The sequence below is a fragment of the Octopus sinensis genome, linkage group LG19 (assembly GCF_006345805.1).
Source record: "Octopus sinensis linkage group LG19, ASM634580v1, whole genome shotgun sequence".
NCBI classification, from domain to species: domain Eukaryota; kingdom Metazoa; phylum Mollusca; class Cephalopoda; order Octopoda; family Octopodidae; genus Octopus; species Octopus sinensis.
In genome coordinates, this window is record NC_043015.1 from 30,145,523 (window position 1) to 30,153,724 (window position 8,202).

Genomic DNA, 8,202 nt, shown 5'->3' on the forward strand with positions numbered 1-8,202 from the left:
AAGAATAAAGTCGACATAACTTAGGTAATGTTGAATACAGAGAGTCATTTTTATGTGTCTGTTTGTTGGTATTTTATTTTCAAGGCCCTAAATCAGTGGTTCCCAGCCAGGGTCCATATAAGATTTTGTTGTTAAAAATTATATGCAATAAATCAGATATACTTCTACAACACAAAATATTTTAACAATTTCTTTTTATGCAGCTCTCTTTACTCTTTTACTTGTTTCAGTCATTTGATTGCGGCCATGCTGGAGCACCGCCTTTAGTCGAGCAAATCGACCCCGGGACTTATTCTTTGTAAGCCCAGTATTTATTCTATCGGTCTCTTTTGCCAAACCGCTAAGTGACGGGGACGTAAACACACCAGCATCAGTTGTCAAGCAATGCTAGGGAGACAAACACAGACACACAAACACACACATGCATATATATATACATATCTACAATGGGCTTCCTTCAGTTTCCATCTACCAAATCCACTCACAAGGCATTGGTCGGCCTGGGGCTATAGTAGAAGACACTTGCCCAAGATGCCACGCAGTGGGACTGAACCCGGAACCATGTGGTTGGTTAGCAAGCTACTTACCACACAGCCACTCCTCCGCCTATAATATTCAATTATAAAAAATATAATAGGATTTTTTTTAAACATCTAACGGCTACGAGGGTCCATCCGAGTAAAATAGGATTCGAAGGGGTCCATAGGTAAAAAATGGTTGAGAATCACTGGCAGAGATAAACGTGTCTGATTGATTAAGAACTTGAGGTACGTTGGGAAAAGACGTCTTGTGTCAGATCACCATGCCAACCCAAACCTTGTCAGTGAAATACAGGAACATCATCATCATCATCATCGTTTAACATCCGTTTTCCATGCTAGCATGGGTTGGACGGTTCAACTGGGGTCTGGGAAGCCAGAAGGCTGCACCAGGCTCTGGTCTGATTTGGCAGTGTTTCTACAGCTGGATGCCCTTCCTAACGCCAACCATTCCGTGAGTGTAGTGGGTGCTTTTTACGTGCCACCGGTACGGGGGCCAGTCGAGGCGTGCCTCACACTATTTCAAAGGACTAGTCTTGACACACATACTGTCATGCTAAATCTGTCTGAAGATTAGGTCACAGGTACAAGTGTCTGTGGAATAAGGTGGTGAGCTGGCAGAAACGTTAGCACGCTGGGCGAAATGCGTAGCCGTATTTTGTCTGCCGTTACGTCCTGAGTTTAAATTCCGCCAAGGTCGACTTTGCCTTTCATCCTTTCGGGGTCGATTAAATAAGTACCAGTTACGCACTGGAATCGATGTAATCGACTTAATCCGTTTGTCTGTCCTTGTTTGTCCCCTCTGTGTTTAGCCCCTTGTGGGCAGTAAAGAAAAAGGTACAAGTGTCAGTGGAATATTGTGGTACATGGCTTTGTGGCAAGACGTTTGCTTCCCAACCACATGGTTACAGGTTCTGTCCCACTGTATGGCACCTTGGGCCAGTATCTTCTTCTGTTGCACTTGATTGACCAAAGTTTTCTGAGTGGATTTGGTTGACAGAAACTGAAAGAAGCCTGTCAGTGTGTCCACTTGTCTTAACATCATGCAATAGTTGAAAAATGGTTGTCAGTGCTGTGTCATTCATTTCCAATATTCTGTGAGAACATGTCTGGCCTTGCAGAAATATTACCTTGTTTGGAAACAGGTATGGGTTGGTGACAAGAAGGGCATCCAGCTGTAGAAAACCTGCCTCAGTAAACACCATCTGATCCATACAAGCATGCAAAGTGGACATTAAAATGATGATGATATAATATATATAAAGAATATGAGGGGTTTAGTTCACTGATGATCTAAACTAGGCCTGGCTAACTCGAATTACATCGCAGGCCACTTTAACCACAGAGAGTTTTTTGAGGGCCGCTTGTATACTGACAGAATTGGAAGCATTTTGCTTTCTCATGTTATTATTACAATAATGAATGAATGACCGTTGATTGAACATGAAATATTATCGTTGCAAAAACAGTAGTACCTTTCTTTTACACTTTTCATTACCATCTTGAATTTCTGATAAATTTTTTTAAATGTTTGTTTAAATAAACCTATTTAAAGAAAGTATCAAGTGAGCCGCAAGAGAAAAGTCTGCAGGCTGCATGTGGCCCATGGGCCTCAGGTTGGCCAGCTCTGATCTAAACCAATAGGTATGCTGCGTAAGTGCTATAATTGGTCATCTGTTAGGTTCCAAGTTCACAGCTGAGGCTGGCGCTAGGGATCTGTTTTGAATGCTGATACCTACATACCATATATATATATACATATATATATATATATATATATATATATACACACACACATAGGCAACCACCTACAGGTAAATAATATGCTGTATAATGGAACCAAGTCACTTGAGATACATTAGCACTGAAAGGTACACCATAACAAGTTGTATAGTGTCTCACCTGCGAGGAAAAGATGCAAGGATGGGTCGAAACGATTGTTGTGATTAATAAAAAATCTTGTGAATTCATTTCTTGTTTCTCTCATTTCTTATATACATACATACATATATATATACATATATATATATATATATATATATATATAATATATATATATATACACATATATATATTGTGCTAGTGGAGCGCTAAGAGTGCCATACGAGCGTGATCGTTGCCAGAGCAACAATCTGGCCTCTGTGCCGATTGGCACATAAAAAGCACCATTGAGCGTGATCGTTACCTGCATCGTCTTACTGGCATGTCAAAAAACATTCGACTGAGGTCATTGCCAGTGCCACTGGACTGGCTCCTGTGCAGGTGGCACATAAAAAGCACCATTTGAGCGTGGCCACTGCCAGTACCACCGAACTGGCCCTTGTGCCGGTGGCACGTAAAAGCACCCACTACATTCTCGGAGTGGTTGGCATTAGGAAGGGCATCCAGCTGTAGAAACTCTGCCAGATCAGATTGGAGTCTGGCACAGCCATCTGGTTCGCCAGACCTCAGTCAAATCGTCCAACCCATGCTAGCATGGAAAGCGGACGTTAAACGATGATGAGGATGATATATATAGGCATGGGCATGGTTATATACATATAACCATGTGATTAGAGGTTCACTCCCACTGTCAGCACTATTGGCTTTTGTTCTCTACAGGTTAACCAGTAACTTGCAAATGAAATTTGGGAGATGGAAACTGGAAGAAGCCTGTCATATGTACATACATGTCACTGAGTGTGTGTTCCTCTTATTCTGATGTGTGCACTGATTGTAAACAGAGCTTCACTGTTCATATAAATGGTAACATTTGTTTGCCATTGACTGTGAGAGCTTGTCTGAGCTGTTTGTTGTTTGAGTGTGGTTGTTGCCAGTGGCATGTAAAAAGCACCCACTAGACTCTCGGAGTGGTTGGCATTAGGAAGGGTATCTAGCTGTAGAAAATCTGCCAGGTCAGACTGGAGTCTGGTGTAGCCTTCTGGCTTGCCAGCCCTCAGTCAAACCGTCCAACCCATGCCAGCATGGAAAGAAGACGTTAAACGACAATATATACACATTCATGCGTATGAACATATATATACATATATATATATATATATATAGACACACACATGTATATATACATGTGTGTGTGTGTATGTATATATATATAAAACACTTGCCCTAAGTGCTATGCTGAAGATACTTCTATGGAAGGTGTATATACTCTTGTAGTGAAGGTGTGTATATACACACTTCTTGTGAGGGTGTTTCTGATAACCATGCTCAACACACTTGTGGGGAAAGTGTATATAATAAGTACACTCAATGCACTTGTAGTGGAAGTGTATGTAATAAACACACCCACCAAGGTTTGTTCTGGTAATACCCAGTTGGAAGGAAGGAAATCCAGTTGTAGATGAAAGGGAAAATACAGCATTTCATGTAATAACAGTTTTATGAATAATAAACCACTGTTAGATGTTATAAATTATTAACTATTGTTAGACCTATAGATACCAGACAGAAAAGAACTGCAAGCTTAGCTTGGACAAGGCTTGAACTAAATATTTATCACTTGTAGAATGATTGTAAATGTTAGACCAATTCCACTGGTTACTGTCTACCATTTCATCTCCTCTGTGGTTAGGAAGCTTGCTTTGCTACCATGGGGTTTCGGTTCCATCCCACTATATGACACCTTGGGCAAGTGTCTTCTGCTATAGCCCTGGACTGACCAATGCCTTATGAAGGAATTTGGTTGACAGAAAGTATGTGGAAGCCCACCATATACACACATATATATATATATATACATACATACATACAGAATTTGAGGAAACAATATCTGAGTAAGGGATTGTTAATATATATATAAATATATCATCATCATCATCATTTAACGTCCGTTTTCCATGCTAGCATGGGTTGGACGGTTCGACCGGGGTCTGGTAAGCCATGGAGGCTGCACCAGGCTCCAGTCTGATCTGGCAGTGTTTCTACAGTTGGATGCCCTTCCTAACGCCAACCACTCCATGAGTGTAGTGGGTGTTTTTTATGTGCCACCGGCACAGGAGCCAGAACAGGCTGGCAAATGGCCACAATCGGTTGGTGCTTTTACGTGTCACCGACACGGAGGCCAGTCAGGCGACGCTAGTAACTGCCACACTCAAAACGGTGCTTTTACGTGTCACTGGCACGGGTGTCCTAACTACAATTACCATTCGAATATATATATATATCCAACTGGAGTGAGGGGACGAGCAGAGTAGCCAGTCTCATCCAGAAATGAGTCAAGAGGCAAGCATGTCGCCTCAGTCATTTACTACTGCCTCACCATTATGCCTTACCCTAATTCATGCCTGGTCAAGCCAGAGCATTTGATTTTTCTGCCTCTTATGGAAGGCACAGACTCCACTGGTCAGGCGTGCCATTTGCTGTCAGTACCCTATGAAGTGTGGGCTGGGTATGCTGTGGCTATTGATACACAGACACATGTTGAGGCTGTGGCATGTCCAGTATTTCCTTGATGATGGGGAGCAGGTGCAGTCACCGTTTGTCAGCTTTGTTTTCCCACAGCTCGTCTCTTTGACTGAGCTGCAGACCTGGATCAAGCGTAAACCAAGGCAGAGTGCCTGGCACTTTGGCTGTCGTCAGGTGCCTACACTCCTCTGCCAGTTGGTGTCAGTTCCACTATGGCTTTCTTTAGAGGGTTAGTGGTAGGTAAGTGCAACGATGTCCTCAGGGTGACTCTGAGTGTCAACAAGAATGAATTAGCTGGGCTGGGGCCTATGGATAATTTCCAGAAACCCTTGGCCTGGCAGTGCTACCAGGGGGCACTGCCTGTTTGGGATAAACTCAACGGGCATAGATGTGCAGTTAGCCAGGCTTGCCTGAAATGCATATAGAGCGATGAAACCGTTCTGCACACACTCATCCAGTGCCTGAATATTTCTGACTTATAGGTTTATGTCGCACACCTACTGTTATGTGTAGGCTGGACTTGGATATCGACTGAGTCCATTGTGAAAATAGTCCTGCCACTTTCATTTGGCTGGAAAAACCAGGCTGTTTTTCTTTGCCTAGTAGCCTTAGCAAAAGAGATTGTGTGGTGGACCAGATTGAAAGGGCTGAAGACAGATACTTTCTTCTTTAGCCAAGCCCTCGTCAATTTTTTCAAGTTTCACTTGAAAAGATAAGTGAGCACGGAGAGGGAAGTTCTCCCCCTACCCAGCAATTTTGTTAAAAGGTGGGTGAATGTTGCAAGAATGGCCCAAGTGAATAAGCCTACTCTAAGCATGCTCCTGTAAACAATTTAGGGTATTTTGTTTTTTCCATTGTTTGCATGACTTTCATGTAACCCCACATTATATTTGTCTCCTGCTGTTCATAACATTTTTCAATGTAAACCCTTTGTGGTTAATAAGAAAATTATCATCATCATCATCATCATTATTATTATTATTATTATTATTCGTAGCCAGCACCGCATCGACTGGCCTCCGTGCTGGTGGCACATAACAAACACCATCCGATCGTGGCCGTTGCCAGCCTCGCCTGGCCTCCATGCCGGTGGCACATAAAAAACACCATCCGAGCGTGGCCTTTCGCCAGCCTTGTCTGGCCCCTGTGTCGGTGGCACATAAAAAGCACTCACTACACTCACGGAGTGGTTGGCGTTAGGAAGGGCATCCAGCTGTAGAAACACTGCCAGATCAGACTGAAGCCTGGTGTATCCTCCTGGCTTCCCAGATCCCCGGTCGAACCGTCCAACCCATGCTAGCATGGAAAGCGGACGTTAAACGATGATGATGATGATAATGATTATTATTAGCAGCAGCAGTAGTACTGTGGGTGATGGTATCAACTTACCCCACCCTTTAAAATTGCTGGCCTTGTGCCAAAATTTGAAACGATTATTATCATTGTTGCTGTTATGAGAATCACATCAGAGAATATTAGGTCTTTAGGTTCAATTGTAGCACTTACCTGACAATAACAATTTTCAATCTCCCTGCCCTGGGACTTATTTTACTTCTTAAATCTGTTGTATTTAACAACTGGTAAAAGAAGTCTCTAGAGTGGAGACTGAAATATCAACATTGCTGGCATTTAAATATTTTTAAATGCCAAAGTATTAGGAAGACACATATCTACATATGTATGTATGTGTGTGCGTATGAACCTGTACATGTATATATATATGTATGTGCATGAACCTATATATATGTATATATGTATGCATACATATATATATATACACACACATATATAATCTTGGTACATACGTTTATATACATAATATATATAAATATACAGATACCTCTATCAATACGATCAATATACGTATGTGTATATATATACATACACTCTCTTTTACTCTTTTAGTTGTTTCAGTCATGTGACTGGCCATGCTGGAGCGCCACCCTTAGTCGAGCAAATCGACCCCAGGACTTATTCTTTGTAAGCCTAGTACTTATCCTATTAGTCTCTTTTGCTGAACCACTAAGTTACGGGGACGTAAACACACCACCATCGATTGTCAAGCAATGTTGGGAGGACAAACACACACACATATATATATATATATATATATATATATATATATATATATAATATATATATATATATATATATATATATACATATATACAACGGGCTTCTTTTAGTTTCTGTCTACCAAATCCACTCACAAGGCTTTGGTCAGCCCAAGGCTATAGTAGAAGACACTTGACCAAGGTGCCATGCAGTAGGCCTGAACTCCTACGCCTATATATCTAACAAGGCAATCCTGGTACATACACACACACCAATGTGCACGCATGGGTGTATATCTGAACTAATGGTGATAACTAAATGTTCAGCATAGGCAGTAGGTTTTAATAAAATAAATTGTTAATAAAGGACCTTACACTATAAGACAATATGTAAAAGCAATTTAGCAACATTTACTCATATGTAATTGTGTGTCTGTGTACAGTAAGTAGTTTTTTAAGCATGAACGAAGAGAAAATAATCTTTTATTGTTTACTTGTTTCAGTCATTGGACTGCAGCCATTACTGGGGAACTACCTCGAAGGGCATTAGCTGAATGAATCAACCCCAGCACTTTTTTTTTTAAAGCCTGATACCTATTGTATGGTTTTCATTTGCTGAACTAGTATGTTACAAGGATGTAAACAAACCAATATCAGTTGTCAGGCAGTAATCGGGAACAAAGACAAATACACACATATATAAATACACACACACACACATGATGGGTTTTCTCTAGTTTCTCATTTCTTTACTGCCCACAAGGGGCTAAACACAGAGAGGACAAACAAGGACAGACAAACGGATTAAGTTGATTAGATCGACTCCAGTGCGTAACTGGTACTTAATTTATCGACCCCGAAAGCATGAAAGGCAAAGTCGACCTTGGCGGAATTTGAACTCAGAATGTAACGGCAGACAAAAAGCATTTTGCTCGGCATGCTAACGTTTCTGCCAGTTCGCCGCCTTGGGTTTTCTCCAGTTTCTGTCTACCAAATCCACAAAATCACCCACCAAGACTTTGGTTTGCCAGGGCCATAGCAAAAGATGCCACACAATGGTACCAAACTCAAAACCCTGTGGTTGTGAAACAAACTTCTTACTACCCAGCCATGCTGTCCATATCCATATCCATATCCATATATATATATATATATATATATATATATATATATATATATATATACATATATATATATATATATAT

The 8,202-nt window shown here is 41.2% G+C and overlaps 1 long non-coding RNA gene across 1 annotated transcript; it reads left to right on the plus strand.

Moving 5' to 3' along the window:
- The first annotated feature begins 1,009 nt into the window (after positions 1 to 1,009).
- LOC118767108 lies at positions 1,010 to 2,510 on the plus strand. The gene is made up of 2 exons (XR_005003003.1): positions 1,010 to 1,123; positions 1,377 to 2,510. It is a non-coding gene; the product is annotated as an uncharacterized LOC118767108 (long non-coding RNA).
- The last annotated feature ends 5,692 nt before the right edge of the window (positions 2,511 to 8,202 follow it).